We start from the raw sequence: 19,534 nt of genomic DNA on the forward strand, positions 1-19,534 counted from the left end.
AGCTTCCTGGAATCCTCTGGCCATAATGACATAGCTTCCTTATCATCTAATGTCATAAAAAGGCACACCTATGAGTCAGCTGGCCCTCATTGTGGCAAGGCAAATCTTTTATAACTCCGTAATTTATTCACTATCCCACTTCCAAAATTTTTCATCTCTCCTCAATCTTCCCCTGGACTCCTTTCCCCCATCTTCTTACCTAAAAACCTTAACTTGCATTTCACTGGAAAAAAATGAGGCTGTTTTTCAAGAGCTCATTCTTGTCCTCTCCTCCTCATCATCACACACTACCCTATCTCCTAAGAAAACACAAGCTACTATCTCCTCCTTCGCCCATGTCTCAAATGAAGTGCTAGCCCTTCTCCTTGCTAAGACAAGCCCTTTTACACACACAAGTGATCTCCTTCCAACCCATATTCTCCAGTATATCATCCTTTTTATCATCAGGGAAGGGATAAGCATTTATTAGACATCTAATATGTGAAAGGACTGTGCTAAGAGCTTGATAGATTTTATCTCATTTGATTCTCACAGTCTTGTGAAGTAAGTGATATTATTGTCCCCATTTTGTAGTTGAGGAAACTGAGGCTAATGCCAAGCAACTTCACCAGGGTCACACAACTACTATGTGTCTGAGCCTGAATTTGAACTTATGTCCTCCTGACTCCAGGCCCAGTACTGTTTCCGCTGTGTTGTCTAGTTGCCCCTCAACCCTGCATTCTTATTAATTTTCAATCATTTTCTGTCTTCCCAGTAGGAACTCTTTTCCTACCGCCTACAACATACTTCCTTCCTATAACATACTTATATCTCTTATGACTTCTCTTTGCTGTTTACCTTTTCATGCTTCTCTTCATTCTTGTGTTTGAAAGTCAAATTTTCTTTTCAGCTCTGGTCTTTTCATCAAGAATGCTTGAAAGTCCTTGATTTCATTGAAAGACCAATTTTTCCCCTGAAATATTATACTCATTTTTGCTGGGTAGGTGATTCTTGGTTTTAGTCCTAGTTCCTTTGACTTCTGGAATATCCTATTCCACGCCCTTCGATCCCTTAATGTAGAAGCTGCTAGATCTTGTGTTATCCTGATTGTATTTCCACAGTACCTGAATTGTTTCTTTCTAGCTGCTTGCAATATTTTCTCCTTGACCAGGGAACTCTGGAAATTGGCCACAATGTTCCTAGGAGTTTCTCTTTTTGGATCTCTTTCAGGAGGTGATAGATGGATTCTTTCAATATTTATTTGCCCCTCTGGTTCTAGAATCTCAGGGCAGTTTTCCTTGATAATTTCATGAAAGATGATGTCTAGGCTCTTTTTTTGATCATGGCTTTCAGGTAGTCCCATAATTTTTAAATTGTCTCTCCTGGATCTATTTTCCAGGTCAGTTGTTTTTCCAGTGAAATATTTCACATTATCTTCCATTTTTTCATTCTTTTGGTTTTGTTTTGTGATTTCTTGGTTTCTCATAAAGTCATTAGCCTCCATCTGTTCCATTCTAATTTTGAAAGAACTATTTTCTTCAGTGAGCTTTTGAATCTCCTTTTCCATTGGCTAATTCTGCTTTTTAAAACATTCTTCTCCTCATTGGCTTTTTGAACCTCTTTTGCCAGTTGAGTTAGCCTATTTTTCAAGGTGTTATTTTCTTCAGCATTTTTTTGGGTCTCCTTTAGCAGGGTGCTGACCTGCTTTTCATGCTTTACTTGCATCTCTCTCATTTCTCTTCCCAGTTTTTCCTCCACCTCTCTAACTTGATTTTCAAAATCCTTTTTGCTCTCTTCCATGGCCTGAGCCCATTGAGTGGGCTGGGATACAGAAGCCTTGATTTCTGTGTCTTTCCCTGATGGTAAGCATTGTTCTTCCTCATCAGAAAGGAAGGGAGGAAATGCCTGTTCACCAAGAAAGTAACCTTCTATAGTCTTATTTTTTTTCCCTTTTCTGGGCATTTTCCTAGCCAGTGACTTGACTTCTGAATATTCTCTTCACACCCATTTTGCCTCCAGATCCGCCCAGCCAGCACTTGGGGTCTGAGATTCAAATGCTGCTTCCCAGCCTCAGGGCTTTGGGTGGGGGCGGGGCTGCTATTCAGTGTGAGATTAAGTTCAGGTGCTCAGGTGGGGGCTCAGTTCCCTCAGGGGGTTTATGCAGAGACCCTCAACAATGGATCCAGGCTCCTGCCTGCTTGGGGAGCCCTGGTCTGCTCCCACCTCAGCTGCGGCCTCCCGAGGGGGCCTGAGTTATGGGGGCACCCCACTCCCCTCTTGTCCCACCAAAGAGACCCTCTCACTGACCCTTGTCACCTGTGGGTGGAGGGACCTGCGCGGCTGCTGGATTCCATCCCTGAAGCCTGCTCGGATCCGCTCCTTTCAGCGCCATGCCGCCAAGGTAGGGCTGGGCTCTGCTCCGGGTCCGGGGCGCGAGGGACCTTTTGGGAGAGGTTTTCAGGCTCTCTGGAACAGAAATCTTGTCTGCTCCATTGTTCTGTGGCTTCTACTGCTCCAAAATTCGCCGGGAGTTCTTTTTTACAGATATTTAATGGGCGGTGGGTTTCGGAGCTAGCGTATGTGCGTCTGTCTACTCCGCCATCTTGGCTCTGCCCCTATCTCCATCATCCTCAAAAAACTGTCATTTGATCCATCCCTTTCCTCTAGCTATTGTCCCATATTTCTCCTCTCTTTGGTGGCTAATCTTGAGAAAGCAATTTACAATAAGTGCTTTTATTTTCTTTCCTCTCTCTTCTTAACTCTTTGCAATATGTCATCATTCAAGCAAAACTGCTTGAAAGTTGCCAATGACCTCTAAATCACAAATCTCTTCTCAATATTCATCCTTCTTGATTTATCTATTAGCTTTGAAACTCTAACTCTTCCAGATATTTTCTTCTTTCTTGCTTTTTGTGACATTATTCTCCTGATGCTACTATCTGTGACTGATTCTTCTCAGTCTTCTTTACTGGATCATTATCCAAGTCTCACTCTCTAACTTTAGGTTTCTCAAAGGGCTCTATCCTTTTTCCTCTTCTCATCTCCCTCTATATTATTTCACTTCATCAGCTTCCATGGATTCAATTATCATCTCTACTCTGATGATTTTCAGGTTTATGTATCCATTTCTAACCTCCAGTATTACATCCCCAGCTGCTATTTGGATATCTCAAACTGGATGAAAGTATAGTGAAAGCCCTTATCACCTCAGACCTGGATTATTGCAATAGTTTGTTGATTGTCTTTTACAAGTCTTTCTCCACTCTAGTCCGTTTTCTACTCAACTATTGAACTAATCTTCCAAAAGTGTTCTGACCATGTCACCCCAATATTCAATAAATTCCAATGGCTCCCTATCACCTTCAAAATCAAATATAAAATCTTATTTGGCATTCAAATCTCTTAAAAAAACATGGCCCACATCTACTTTTGCGGCCTTACATTTTGTTCTTCTTTACATACTTCACAATGCACAATCATAAGGCAGTGACAAGAGTCCTTGTTATTCCTAGAATAATACAATCCACCTCCCAAGTCCTTGTATTTCCTCCATTACTGCAATATTCTCCTTCCCCATCTACAGGAAGTTTTCCTGGCTTCTTTCAAATTTCAGCTAAAAATTGACCTTCCTCAAGAAACCTTTCCTCTTTTTCCCCTAACACTAATACCAATACCATCCTTCTGTTATCTCCAATTCACTTTATACATACCTTGTCTGTACAGACTGTGAGAATAGGAGCTGTCTTTTGCCTTTCTTCATTTTCTTAGCACTTAGCACAATACTTGGCGCAATCAGCTTTTGTTGACTGGCTGTTATTCCGTTGTCTTTCAGTTGTGTCAGACACTTCATGATATCATTTGGGGTTTTCTTGTCAAAGACACTGGAGTTGTTTGCTATTTCCTTCTCCAGCTCATTTTGCAGATTATAAAACTGAGGCACAGTATCCTTGTTGAATATTCTTTATATGCTATGCCTAAGTAAATTTTCTTTCTTTACTTTTGACTATCTCATTTAATTCCAACAGCAATCCCAGATTAATAAGGTAGGGACCTAAGTCAGGCTGGTCCCTTACAAAAGACTGTAGTAAGTGAAAAATAAGAGAAGAAACACAATTTCATCATTATTCGTGTTTGGTAATCTCACAAAAACCAGTTAAGCAAAATAATGATTAGGTAATCATTTATTTTGCAGTGGTGGCCTAGAAATTGTAACTTTTGAGCCCTAATTATTAAAATAATGGCAAAATAAATTTCTATTTTGAAAAAGTACAAAAGTCATTGTCATCAGACACCATCCTTGCATGGTACAATAAAATATGCACTGGACCAGTAGTCAAAACACTTTGGTTTGATACCTACATCTTCTTCTTCCTAGCTGTATTACTTGTCAATTCTTATCTTCTTTTGTCCTCAGTTTCCTCATCCCTAAAATCAAGAGTTTATGATCTCTAAAGTCACATATAGTTCCATAACTGTAATATATATTAGATCTATAAAGTATTATAAAAAATGGGGGAAAGAGACTAATTTCTTTTCTAGGTCCTTCAGTAATCTCATGTGTTACCAATTAATCTCTTATATGGTATGTATTTTCTAGAAACTAGTTTACATCTGGATAAAATGGAATAACACATTTTAGTTCATATTTCATGACATAGATGCAAAATTATAAATGACATGTCTAAGAATAATACAATTTTTTTTTAAGAAACCTGCTCTTCTGTCATCATTCTCTCAAGCCTTTTCCTTCTGTCCCAAACGCACAATTCTTTAGTCATAATAAACTAAACTGGCAGTTGTGGGAAATAGTTATGTTTCATTTTCTTTAACTAAATCTCCTGACAATCATTCATCATATACTAGGACTTAACATAGCAATTCAGTTGAATTTCAGTTGAAAATTTCTGTTCTTTCTTAGAAAAATCAGCATTTCATTGTTTTTCAGTGGGTGCTTTCTGAATATTTCAATACCACACATATCCTACAGAGTAAGGAGAAGAAAAGCAGAGCAAAAAAGTACACTTTTGAATTTTTCAAAAATGTGAATTGTTACATAACATTGAAAAGAACTTTACATTTTTTATTTTGTTTCCTGTTGTCTACCAGAAACGTCCAATATTATGCTCATATTCTCTTTTCCCAGACTCAACACACAAAGTGACACAGAACTGTGAATATGTGGTGAATGAATAAACATTGAAATAATGATTCCCTTGATTCACCTCTATTATTTAGACAGTTTAAAATGAATTTTTCAATTTTCTAGATTTTATTATTTCATTTGTTATGATAGATGCAAGTTTGGGCTATGTGCTGAAAAATTGCAACACACATAGCCATAAGTTATTTTTTCCTAAAAGGAAAAATAAATTTTTGTAACAATAAGAACCACCACTCAAATATATAACAAGAGCCATTGTCTAATAGATAAATGGTAAAAAGATATGAACATAGTTTTTAGAGAAAGAAACTCAAGTATCAATAGACATGAAAAAACATTTAAAATCACTCATAATTAGAGAATTGCTAAATAAAACAACTTGTAGTTCATACACATTAGATTGGCTAAGATGACAGTAAAAGACAATGACAATCGTTCAGATAGGCTTCAGAAAAGGGATAACATACATATTGGAACTGTGAACTTGTTCCTTCATTCTGGAAAGCAGTTGGGAGCTATTTTTCTAATGTCAATAAAATGTGTATACCCTCTGATACAAAGATACCACTATTAGGCTTAAACTTCAGAGATCAAAGGGGAAAAAAGAAACAAGTATAAAAAGATATTTGCAGTAGATTTTTTTTTTTTAGTGTTAAAGAAGAGGAAAGAAACTAGGTGAATATCCATCAATAGGAGAATAAGTAAAAAAATATGACATATGAATGTGATAGAATATTATTATATTACATATTACATAAGAAATGACAAAAAGTGTCAGAGAAACCTGAGAAAACCTGCCTGAAGTAATGAGGAGTAAAGTGAGCAGAACCAGCAGAACACTTTATATAATAATAACATCATAAAGAAAAATAATTATAAGGATTTTGGAACTCTGATGAGTAAAATGACCAATAATAACACCAGAGGAACAGTAATGAAATATACTACGTAACTCTTGCCAGAGAGGCAATGAACCACTTCTTTTTAAAAATATATTTTATTTTTTCTCCAATTACATGTTAAAACATTTTTTTTTTTAATTTTGATCTCCAAGTTCTATCCTTCTCAGCTTTCTTGCCTTTCCTCCTCCCTAAGATGATAAGCAACCAGATATAGGTTATTCATGTGCATCCTGTAAAACATTTTCATATTAGTTATTTACAAGATGATCAGAAAAATAATGAAAGAAAGTGAAAACTAGCATGTTTCAGTATGTATTCAAACAATATCAGTTCTTTCTCTAGAGGCAGATAATATACTTTATCATTAATCATTTGAGATTATCTAGCTAAGTCATTCTTAGTTCTTCATTGTACAATATTACTGTTACTGTGTACAACATTTTCCTGGTTCTGTTCACATAGCTTTGCATCAGTTCATGTAAGTCTTTCCAGGTTTTTCTGAAATCATCCTGCTTGTCATTTCTTATAGCTTAATAATATTCATTACAATCATATACTACAACTTGTTTAGTTGTTCCCTAATTGATGAACATTCCCTTAGTTTCCAATTGTTAGACACCACAAAAAGAGCTGCTATAAGTATTTTTGCACAAATAGGTCCTCTCCTGCTCCTTTTTGATACCTTTGGGATATAGACCTAATAGTGGTATTGCTGGATCAAGAGGTATGCACAGTTTTATACCCCTTTGAGCATAGTTCCACAATGTGCTCCATAATGGTTGGGATCAGTTCACAGTTCTACCCACAGGGCATTAGTGTCCCAGTCTTCCCACATCTTCAGTATTGATCATTTTCCTGTTTTGTCATATTAGTCAATATGATAGGTGTGATGTGGTACCTTAGAGTTACTTTAATTTGCATTTCTCTAATCAGTAATTTAGAGCATTTTTTTTATATGACTATAGATAGTTTTGACTTCTTTGTCTGAAAACAGGCATACCTTTTGTTCATATCTTTTGACCATTTGTCTATTGAGGAATAACTTATATTTTTATAAATTTGACTCAGTTCTCTATATATTTGAGAAATGAGGCCAGATCAGAGATACTTGTTGCAAATTTTTTTCTGAGCTTTCTCCTTTCCTTTTAATTTTGGTTGCATTGGCTCTGTTTGTGCAAAAACTTTTAAATTTTATGTAATCAAAATTATCTATCTTGCATTTTATAATTCTCTATTTTCTTTGGTCCTAAATTCCTCCTTTAGCCATAGATATGACATATAAACTCTCCTAATTTGCTTATGACTTTATGTATAAATCATGCACCCATTTTGACCTTATCTTGGCATATGGTGTGAGATATAGTTTCTGCTATACTGTTTTTCACTTTTCCTAGCAGTTTTTGTCAAATAATGAGTTTTTGTCTCAAAAGCTTGGATCTTCGGGTTTATCATATGATCACTATGGCCATTTACTACTATGCCTTGTGTGCCTAATCTATTCCACTGATCCATCACTCTAATTCTTAGCTAATACCAGATTGTTTTGATAATTATTGCTTTATAATACAGTTTGAGATGTGGTATATGTAGATCCCCTTCTTTCCTATTTTTTTCCACATTCCATCTTTTGTTCTTCCAGATGAATTTCGTTATTTTTTTCTAGCTCAATAAAATAATTTTTGATATTTGTTTGTTATGGCACTAAATGAAAAAGTTTGGGTAAAATTGTCATTCTTATTTTATTGACTCAGCCTACCCATGAGCAATTGATATCTTCCCAGTTGTTTAGATCTGACTTTATTTGTGTGAAAAGTATTTTGTAGTTGTGTTCATACAGCTCTTGTGTTTGTCTTGGTAGATAGATTCTCAAGTATTTTATATGGTCTGTAGTTAATTTAAATGGAATTTCTCTATATCTTGCTGCTGGACTTTGTTGCTAATATATAGAAATGTTGATGATTTATGTTTGTGTATTTTGTATCCCATAAATTTGCTAAAGTTGTTGATTATTTCAAGTAGTTTTTTCAGTTGATTCTCTAGAATTCTCTAACATCATATCATCTACAAAGAGTGATAGTTTTGTTTCCTCATTGCCTATTCTAACTTCTTCAATTTCTTTTTCTTCCCTTACTGCTATAGCTAACATTTATAGTACTATATTGAATAATAGAGGTGATAATGGACATACTTGCTTTACCCCTGATTGGACTGGGAAGAATTCTAGGTTTCCCCATTACAGATAATGCTTGCTGATGGTTTTGGATACCTATTATTTACAATTATAAGAATTATAAATTTTCTTCCTATGCTCTCTGGTGTTTCTAATAGGAATGGGTGCTGTATTTTGTCAAAGGTTTTTTCTTCATCTATTGACATAATCATATGGTTTTTGTTGGCTTTGTTATTGATATGATCAATTAAGCTGATGGTTTTCCTAATACTGAACCAGCCCTGCATCCCTGCATTCCTGGTATGAATCCCGCCTGGTCATAGTGTATTATCCTTCTGATATATTGCTGCAATCTCTTTGCTCTTATTTTATTTAAAATTTTGCATCAATATTCATTAAGGAAATTGGTCTGTAATTTTCTTTCTCTGTTTTGGCTCTTTCCAATTTAAGCAGCAGCACCATATTTGTGTCATAAAAGGAATGTGGTAGGACTCCTTCACCTATTTTTCCAAATAGTTTGTGTCATATTAAGACTAACTATTCCCTAAATATTTGGTAGAATTTTCTTGTGGATCTGATCCTGGGGATTTTTCTTAGAGAGTTCATGGATGGCTTGCTCAATTACTTTTTCTGAAATGGGGTTATTTAAGTGTTTTATTTCTTCTTCTTTTAATCTAGGTAATTTATATTTTTATAGATATTCATCCATTTCATTTAGATCGTCAAATTTATTTTCAAATTATTGGGCAAAATAGCTCCTAATAATGGTTTTAATTTTCTCGTCATTGATGGTGAAGTCACTTTCCTTTTTTTATACTAGTAGTTTGACTTCTTTCCTTTTCAAAATCAAATTTAATGTCGTCTTTTTTTCATAAAACCAACTTCTAGTTTTTTTTAAATTCAATGCTTTTCTCATTTTATTTTTTATTTCAATTTCACTGAGCTCTCCTTTCATTCTGAGGATTTAATTGATTTCAATTTTGTTGGTCTCTCCTTTGATTACTGAGGATGTCCAGTTTGGTACTTAATTGGAGATTTTTAATTTGTCTTCTTCTGACTGTTTTTTAATTGCTTTCCACAATCATTGATCTTCTCTTTCTCTATTTTATTGATTTAAACAATTACAGACATAAAATTTCCACTAAGTACCACTTTGACTTTATGCCATAAACTTTGATATATTGTCTTATTGTTGTTATTTTCTTTAATTATTGATTTTACCTATGATTTGTTCTTTGACCCACTTATATTTCTTGTATTAGATTATTTAGTTTAATCTATCTTTCCATTGCCCATTATTGAATGTTATTTTTACTACATCATGATTTGAAAAGGTTGCATTTACTATTCCTGCTTTTCTTCATTTGGTTGTCAGGTGTTTATGTCTTAATAAGTGGTCAGCTTTTGCATAGGTGCCATGTACTGCAGAGAAAAAGGTATATTTTTCTATTCCCATTGGATTTTCTATAGAAATCTATCATATTTAACTTTTCCACCTCAACTTCTTTCTTGTTTATTTTTTGGTTAGATTTATCCAGTTTTGAGAGGGGAAAGCTGAGGTCCTCCACTAGTATAGTTTCATTGTATTTTTTTTCCTGTAACTCATTCAACTTCTTCAAAAATTTAGATGCTGTACCATTTGGTGCATGTATATTTAATATTACTTTATTGTCTGTGGTGTGTGTGTTCATCCTTCATTGCCAAAGAAGACCATCCCATCAGAGAAATGACTTGCACTTGACTTAATTTTCTGAAATGACATGACTTGCCCTTGACTTAAGTTTTTGAATGAGGGAGGGAGGCAGGTCACCAGCCTCACTTCTCCTCCAGAGCCATCTGAATCCAGTGACCAGATATTCATCAGGGTGACTGGAGTTGACCCAGGATGAGACAATTGGGGTTAAGTGACTTGCCCTTGACTCACACAGCTAGTGAGTGTCAAGTGTCTGGGGTGAGATTTGAACTCAGGTCCTCCTGAGTCTTGCACTGGTGCTCTATCCACTGCACCACCTAGCTGCCCATTGTCTGTGGTACCCTTCAGCAAGATTTCTTTCCTTATGTTTTTTGATTAGATTTATTTTTGCTTCTGCTTTGTCTGAGATCATGATTTCTACCCCTGCTTCTTTGTTTCAGCTGAAGCATAATAGATTCTCCTCCAACCCCATCCCTTTACTCTGTGTGTCTCTCTATTTCAAATGTGTTTCTTATTAACACCCTACTATAGGAGTGTGGTAACTATTCTGCTATCCACTTCCATTTTATGATATTCACATTTATAGTTATGATACCCCATTCACAATTATAGATATGACAACTATGTATTTCCTTCCATGCTATTTTCCTCTTGTTTGTTACCCTCTCTCTTACCCGAATCCTTTCCCTCCTCACAAGTGTTTTACTTCAGAATATGGCTTTCCCTATGGCCTTTTGATTTTAGTATATCAGGACAGTTTTCCTTAATAATTTCTAGAATGATGCTGTCTAAGCTCTTTTTTTTAATCATGGTTTTCTGGTAGTCCAATGATCCTTAAATCATCTCTCCTGGATCTATTTTCTAAGCCAGTTGTTTTGCTAATGAGAAACTTCTCATTTTTTCTATTTTTTAAAATTTGGTTTTATTGTATTTTGATGTCTCATGGAGTCATTAGTTCCCATTTGCTCAATTCTAGTTTTTAAGAATTATTTTCTTCAATTTTTATTTCCTTCTCCATTTTTCCAATTCTACTTTTTTAAGGGAGTTATTTTCTTCAGTGAATTTTTGTATATCTTTTTCTATACTACTGACCCTTTTAATGATTCTCTTGCATTACTCTCATTTTTTCCCCCATTTTTTCCATTTCTCTAATTTCTTTTCTTAAATCTGGTATAAGCTCTTCTAGTTCCTTTTAACCAGAGACCAAATAAAATTTTTCCTTGAGCCTTCATATGTAACCATTTTGACACTGTTGTCCTGTTCTAAGTTTGTGCCCTGATCTTCCCTCTCATCATAGTAACTTTCCATAATCAGGTTGTTCTTCTCACTTTTTTCTGCCTATTTTGTGATTTGCTATTATTATGTGAGAGTTGAGCTCTGGTCCTTCACTGTCTCAAACTTATTGTATTAGTCCTCAGGGTATTGCTGCTGGCTTTCCCTGGGCTTCAGGGACTAGCTGCTTACTTGTACTGGGAGGTAGACTTCCCCTCTTGCCTACGCCATGGGGGGGACCTTGTTGCTGGGTAGCAATGGAAATAGTCTTGATGCATTCTGGGAAGATGGCAAAGTAGGTCAGAAATTCCCAAGGTTTCCAGATTTTCTCCACAAGCAAACAGAAAATCATCATGAAATGAACAGAGAGCAACAAAAATAAAGGGGTAAAGCAGTTATACTCCTAAGACAACTTGAGAACATCTCAGAAAAGACTCTAGGAGTTGAGGTTTGGTCTGAGTGAAGGGCAAGATTCACTGAATCAACCAACAGTAGGCCCAGAGAAAGCAGACCAGGTCTCCAGAAATTTCACCTCAGGAGCTTTCACCTCACAAACTTTCACCTCAAGAACAGCACATGACTGAGTGAGGGAAGAGTGAAGGATTGTTTCCAGAAGCCAGGCTTAGTGATGCTGACCAGAAGTGATCCCAAGCAATGACTGTGGACAAGAAGGAGCAAGCATGGACTCTGTGAATGCAGTACCACAGCAAGCAAGAACATTTTTGGAAATGTGGTTGGGGTTTAGGGGAGGAAGAAGGAGTCTTTGAGGTTGAGCTCCTGGATAGAATTCAGAAAAGAATGGAAGGATTTGAGACCTAGGGCAACATTACCAACAACTCAGGATTAAAACTTAATAATAATAATTTTTAGCTACTAAAAATAAAATAAGACAAATTAAAAATAAAAATGAGTAAGCAAAGGAATAAGAACCCTACCATTGACAGCTACTTTGGAGCAAAAGAAGATCTGGGTTCATATTCAGAGGAAGATATTGAGGTAAAAGAAGCCACTTCTGCCCTAAAGAGTAATGTCAAATGGTCACAAGCCCAAAAATAAATCCTGGAAGAACTTGAAAAGGAGTTCAAAATTCAAAAAAGAGAGAATGAGGAAATTTAAAAAAAAAATATGAATGAGGGGAAAAAAAGAAAAACAATTCAGGAAAATTATGAAAATTTAGTTAGTCAATTAGAAAGGAAGATAAAAAATCTTAATGAAGAAAATAATTCCTTGAAAACTATAACTGGGCAAGTGTAACTGAATGACATTATAAGACACCATAATAGGATAAAACTAGAAAAAATAGGAGAAAATCTGAAATATTTCATCAAAAAAAAAAACTGATCTGGAGAGCAGATTGAAGAGATATAATCTAAGAATTGTTTGTCTACCTAAAAGTTATGATCATGGATCATATAATATTACAAAAAATTATTAAGGAAAATTTCCCTGAAGTTCTAGAACAAGAAAGTAAACTAGAAATAGAAAGAATCCACCAATCACCATCTCAAAGATATCATAGGAAGAGAACTTACAGGAATGCCATAAGCCAAGTTTCAAAATTCCCAGGTTAAAGAGAAAATGTTGCAAGTGATAAGAAAAAAACAATTTAAATACTGTGAGAAAACAATAATGATTTCACAAGACCTAGCAGCTTCTACACTAAAGGACTGTAGATCTTGGAATATTGTATTTTAAAGAGCAAAGGAGCTAGGTTTGGGTCCAAAAATAACTTATTCACTATAAAAAAAAATGAAGATTTGATGAACTGAAAGACTTACAGGTATTTGTAACAAAAAGACCAGAACTCAATGGAAAATTTGATATAAAAGATCTAGACGAAATATAAGGAAATCATTGAAGACTAATTATAAGGCACTGATAAAAGTTAAATGCTAGGTGGCACAATGGATAAAGTACAGGCCCTGGAGTCAAGATACCTGAGTTCAAATCCAGCCTCAGATACTTCATACTAGCTGCATGACTTTAGGCAAGTCACTTTACCCCAATGGCCTTGTGAAAAAAAGAAAAGAGATACACACACACACATACACACACATAAGTTAAAATAGAGGGTTAGAGTGGAATTTATTATGTGTCATCTGATGCACAAATGACAGGGATAACAATTATGATCTCAGGCAAAGTTACAACTAAAATAGATCTTTGTTTCTCTGTATTTTCCCTGAAGTTCAGGCTGCTGACTTTTTCCCCCAAACTAAGTGAATGATACATGTGCTTGATTAAAGTAGATTGTTGACCCCTCAAAAGTTACTTTCCTTTTAGAAAAGCAGGTCTAAGAACCTGTACAGCAGGCCCTTCTGTTTATGGCAGGATCCTTGCTGTTACAATTATATACATAAATCACAATGGGAAGGGAGGGGGAAAGGTGTACGACAAACAATCATTCCCAGGCCCAGAGTGGTTTCCCATGACCAGCCCACAAATTTCACACTCTCTAAGGTACAGGAGTGCTAAAGTTTTGTGGGAACAGCATCATTTGTCTTAGGGGGTTGCTACAGATTCAGATACCTGAAAACCAAATCCACCATACTATAAAGAAGTTCATATACACCACCAAACCATGGAGGACCAACATCCTCAAGCCTTCCTTCCATTAGGCCTACCCATAAACAAGCTCCCCTAGGCAAAATTCCTCCCTCTCTCATTCATGCTATCTGCTCTGACTCAGTTCTGTCTTGCTCTCTCCCAGCTCCACCTCACTCTCACTTCCTGCTCCCACTCTTCCTGCTCCACCATTCAGCAAGTTCCTCCCACTGTGGCATGTGAGTCAGGCTCCTTGTGACTCAACTTGTGGGCTGGGCCAAAACTCAAAGCAGGTCACATGGGCCTATTAAGGAGCAGGGAAGATCTCCAAATTCCCTTAGTGCTATAGTGTGGAATTATGATTTTCATAATAATCAATGTGATATGTGTAATGAATATATAAATATGATTAGATTTTTAGACTTGCCTTTTCTAGCTTGAGTCAGGCTTAGAGTGCAGTTTGAAATGATTGATTAAAACTTTGACAATGCTTACAATCACTGGCATCTTTGTGTCTGTGCACCTTAAGTAAAGTGAATCAAAAATTGTAGAACCTGTTTCTATCACAGGACTCTGGTCCTATGAGCCACCTAGTAACAACTACTTCAGTCAAGCACATACAGCATTCACTTAGTTCAGCACCCTGAACTTCAGGGAAAATACAAACAGGGAAATAAAGATCAACAGACAAGGCTTCCAACTATCTTACCATAAGCAATACACACATCACAGATCAACAGACAGATCCAACTGTCTTATATATACATAGTTACCAGAGAGAGAAGCAACCAACATGTGGGTTTTCAAAGCTGGGGCAGGGATGGGGGGAAGGGAGGAGGCTCCTTAGCAGCTACTCAGAGTCTCCTCTGACCAAACAAACACTTCCAATGAGTAAGGCTCAAAACAAAACCTCACCTCAGAGTATATATACACTTTTCAGAACCAGAGAGCATCACCACTTGAGAACCAGTGTCTCATTAGAAATTAACAAAAGTGTGGACCTTCCCACAAAACAAATCTTCCCTAATCAAACTTCCCTTAATGGGCAGGCCCATTAATGAGTGGGGAAGATCTTTAACTCTCATTAACATAATTAACATTACAATAATCTCTGTCTTTACTTCAGCAATTTGGTATTCTGATCAGAAGAATTCCCAATTTGCAAATCTGTTGCTCATAATGAAACTAATTAATTAAATTGCTACCTGACTACCGGTACTTTGTCTCTGCCCTGCTGTTTCATCATTCTCAGGTTAGAGGCTGGTTTAGTGAAATCCTGTTAACAGCTAGCAGGGCCAATATAATAAAAATGACAATTTTACCTAAACTAATTTATATATTCAATGTCATCCCAATTAAATTACCAAAAAAAGTTTTTAATGAATTAGAAAAAAATAACAAAATTCACCTGGAAAGAAAAAAAGTCAAGAATATCAAAGGAAAAAAATATAAAGGAAGAAGATTTCACAGTATCAGATCTTAAACTATATTATAAGGTAGTAATTATCAAAATTACCTGGTACTGGCTAAGAAATTTCTAGGTATATCAATGGAATAGAGTAGACATACAATTCACAGCAACAAATAAACATAATCTTTTATTTGACAAATGTAAAGATTTAAGATAAGAATCCATTATGTGGTAAAAAGTTTGTTGGGAAAACTGGAAAGCAGTATGGAAGAAACTGGACATAGATCACCATTTATCAAGATAAGGTCAAAATGAATACATGACCTAGATTTAAAGAGATTTTCCAAGAAAATTAGAAGAATTTGAAATATATCACATCAAAATTACGAATGGACAAACAATTTATCAATAAGAGTTAGAAAGCAAACAAGTATAAAATGAATCATTTTTATTACATTAAATTGAAAACATTTTGTACAAATAAGTGTAGTGCAGATAAGGAAAGTAGAAAATTTATAGACCATTTATTAGATCAAAGACATATCTAAAATATATAAAGAACTCTGTCAAATCTATAAGAATATGAATCATACTCCAATTGATAAATCATCAAAGGATATGATCAGGCAGTTTTTCAATGAAGAAAACAAAACAATTTGTTGTTATATAAAAAAGATTTAAATCATTATCGATCAGAAAAATGCAAATTAAAACAGCCTTCAGACAGTATTTTACATCTACCAGATTAGTTAAAGTTATGGAAGGAGAAAGTGACAAATGTTGGAGGGGATGTGGAAACACTGGGACACTAATGCATTGTTGGTGAAATTGTGAACTGATCAAACCATTTTGAAGAGCAATCTGGAATTATGCCCAAAGAGTCATTAAACTACCTATATCCTTTGACCCAGCAATATCACTATGGTCTGTTTCTGAAGATAACTAGGGGTAAAGGAAAAGAACCTACATGTTCTGAAATGCTTATAGCAGCTCTCTTTATAGTGGCAAAGAACTGGAAATTGTGTGGATGCCCATCAGCTGGGGGATGGCTGAACAATTTGTGGTATATGATTGTGATAGAATAGTACTATGCTGTAAGAAATGATGAGCTTAACGATTTTAGAAAAATATGGAAAGGCTTGCAAGAAATAATGAAAAGCAAAATAAGCGAAACCAAGAGAATATGTTCTACAGTAATAGGAATATATTTTAAGAATGACTTTAAGTGAATAGTTTATTTTGACCATTACAAATACCCAAACTAACAATACTGAACTTATGAAAAAAGATACTATTTGCTTCTAGAGAAAGAACTGATAAATAGAAGTATGTATAGAATAATTTCACATAAATATATACCTATTTGTGTCTAATGATAGCAGGGATGGGAAGAAGGAGGGACGAGGTGAGGAAAAAAGAAAATATTACAGGATAATTTTGTTGTATATTCAAAAGAAATAGCAAATTGTACACAATATTTTCAGTTTCATATGCAATCATGTTTATTATCATGGAAATGCTTATTTTATTTTATAAATTAATTTTTTTTTTTAATGTCTGCTGGTTGGCTCTGGTGGAGGCATCTTGTTATTGGGTCTGCCCCTGGGGTGGGGTCCAGTTACTGGGTTGCTATAGAAACTGGACCTCTCTGCTGGAGGGTGCCACAGGCATGGACTAGCTGCTAGCAGGCCCCAGAGGCAGGTTCTTCTTGGCTATCCCTGGGGTGGGTCCTCATTTTTGGCCAGCAATGTGGTCAGGCCTGGCTGTTGATCTGTAATGGGGGTGAAGCCTCTGGGGTGGGGCTATGCTGCACAGACTGTTGGCTTATTTAGGGGGCTGCTGGCTTGAAGAAGGTCTTGATAGTAGATTAGCAAAGCCTTGAAGCCTTGCTGTAGGTCCTCTGCTGTGAGATTGGCTACTTCTTGGACCTTTCTCCCTTCCCACCTCATTGAGACAGACCTTTTCTGCCCTGCTACTAAGCTGCTTCCCTGCTCCTAGATCAGTTCTAAGATGTTTTCAAGTTGTTTGGAAGGGAATTTGGGGAAGCTTCACATGGGTCCTTCCTCACTCAGTCATTCTAGAATCAGAAGTAGAGCTTCTTAAACTATGAGTTGTTACCCAATATGGATTTGCCTAATTGAAGGGGGAGGGGGATCACAAAAAATTTGACAACACTAAAATGTTTGTAAACATGCAACAACAAAAAATTAATTCAAAATCAAATGTGTAATGAATCTGAAGTGTTTCTGGAAGTGCTTGCCTCTGTTGCATCCTTCAATTTCACCACAATGTTGGTTTTGAACACACAACATGCACACTTTGCACTGCGCATACTGTCATGCCACAAACACCAACAAACACTCACAGAAACAATTTGGCTCAGATTTGAGACTATTGTATTGCAGTATTTTTACTGTACATACAAAGTTTTCTACTCTTACAGAAACATAATAGTTTAATTATGGAAAATAGACTTATATTTTCCTACTGTCATTCCTCAGCATGTAAATATCAAATTAGTATATCTTTGGACTGTATTGTTAGAATGTTTGATTTTTTAAATTGCTGTTATTTCCTTCTTTTACAGAAACATAAGTGTTTAATTGCAGTAAGACAAAAACCCTTTAATAATATTTCTTCACCATCACCTCCATATGTATACATGTGTGAACATGAGTTTTTTCAATTAAGCACAAACAAGTGTAATTACATAAACTAAAGATAGTATTCATTTGAGAAATTATTAGCAATGTTTATATTTTATGACAAAAATATTTTTCAGTTTTGGATAAGTGGCTAAATTGTGACAGAAGAAGTGAAAATACTGATGATAATGTGACAGAGTCTTTATTACCAGGTTGTGGTACGCTAAATTGCCAAGAAAAAGAAAATATGTCAAATCATTTTTGCAATATAGATTTACTTCTAGTAATGATGATGGTGTGGAAAAACCTCTTTGCTTCATTTGTAATAAAGTTTTAGCTGAAGACAGCATGAAACCAGACAAGCTAAATTGACAATTTTTATACCAAGTATGTAGAATGCTGCCATAAAACAAAGGAATATTTTGAAAGACTTTTAAAATCTTCAAATAAAGAAAAATGTTTTTAGAAATTTGTTAGTTGCATTTTATGAAACTTCTCATGTAATTACAAAAATTAAAAAGCCCTACATGATAGAAGATCTCATGTTACCTGCTGCTATTAAAATGTCAAAAATAGTTCATGGGAAAAAATATGGGGATGAAATTCATAATATTCCTTTATTGAATGATACTGTTTCCAAAAGAATTTCTGAAATTAATAATGACCAATTCCAGCAGCTTATTACCAGGCTTAAGGGCAGCCCAAAGTTTGCAATTCAGTTAGATCAAACAACTGATATATCTAACACAGCACAGTTATTACTCTATGTAGGATATGTTTATGTAGGAAGTGTACATGAGGAATTATTGTTTTGCTGCCCTTCAGAAGGGTACACAACAGAGGAAGATACATATCTTAAAAGTTGATGAATTTTTCACAAATAAAGGTCTATAGTTGAAAAATTGCATTGGAGTCTGTACAGATGCTGTTGGAGCAATGATAAGTAAGAATATTTGATTTGTAGAAAAAGTTAAAGCTGGTGGCAATGAACATAACACTTTTGCTCACTGCATAATCCATCAGGAGACACTTATGGTCAAAAAAAAAATCACCAGAATTAGATATTGTTCTTCACAAAACAATCAAAATCATTAGCTTCATTTAACAGTTGTGCCCTTAATAGTCACAAACCTCTGGAATGACATGGCTTCTGATTACAAAAACTACATGCAGAGTTAACTTGGTTCTCAAGAGGGAGAAATGCAGACAGATTATAGAAACTGAAAGATGAAATTGTTATATTTTTGACTAAGCAGAAATCTGATTTTGTAAAATTTTTCATAATGAAATGTTTACAGCTACAGATGATTTTATAATTGAAAATAACCTTCCCAAATATTTAATTGTAAAGAATTATAATTGATCACCTACAGTGTCTGGAGACAGTGTCAGAAATACTTCCTTTCAAATTTTGATTCTAAAAAACAAAGTTGGGTTCATAAACCATACTGAATTAAAATAAAAAACATCAGTCATCTGCCATTGAAAGTTCTAGAAGAATTTGTTAAGTTTGGCTTGGGATCAGGACAAAATTGCCAACAATTTCTGAAATTGCCCTAAATATACTAATGTCATTTTGTACTATGTATTTATGTGGTGTTCTCAGTATTAACGATTATAAAATCAAAATATAGATCAACTCTGAAAAATGCTGAAGATGCTCTATATTCTACAGTACCAAATATTCTACCAAGATTTGTTTATGTCAAAATAAACATGTCCATCTCATTAGTATACAAATTTGCATTTGTCTTTAA

Source organism: Notamacropus eugenii, chromosome 1 (assembly GCF_028372415.1).
Source record: "Notamacropus eugenii isolate mMacEug1 chromosome 1, mMacEug1.pri_v2, whole genome shotgun sequence".
Taxonomy (NCBI): Eukaryota; Metazoa; Chordata; class Mammalia; order Diprotodontia; family Macropodidae; genus Notamacropus; species Notamacropus eugenii.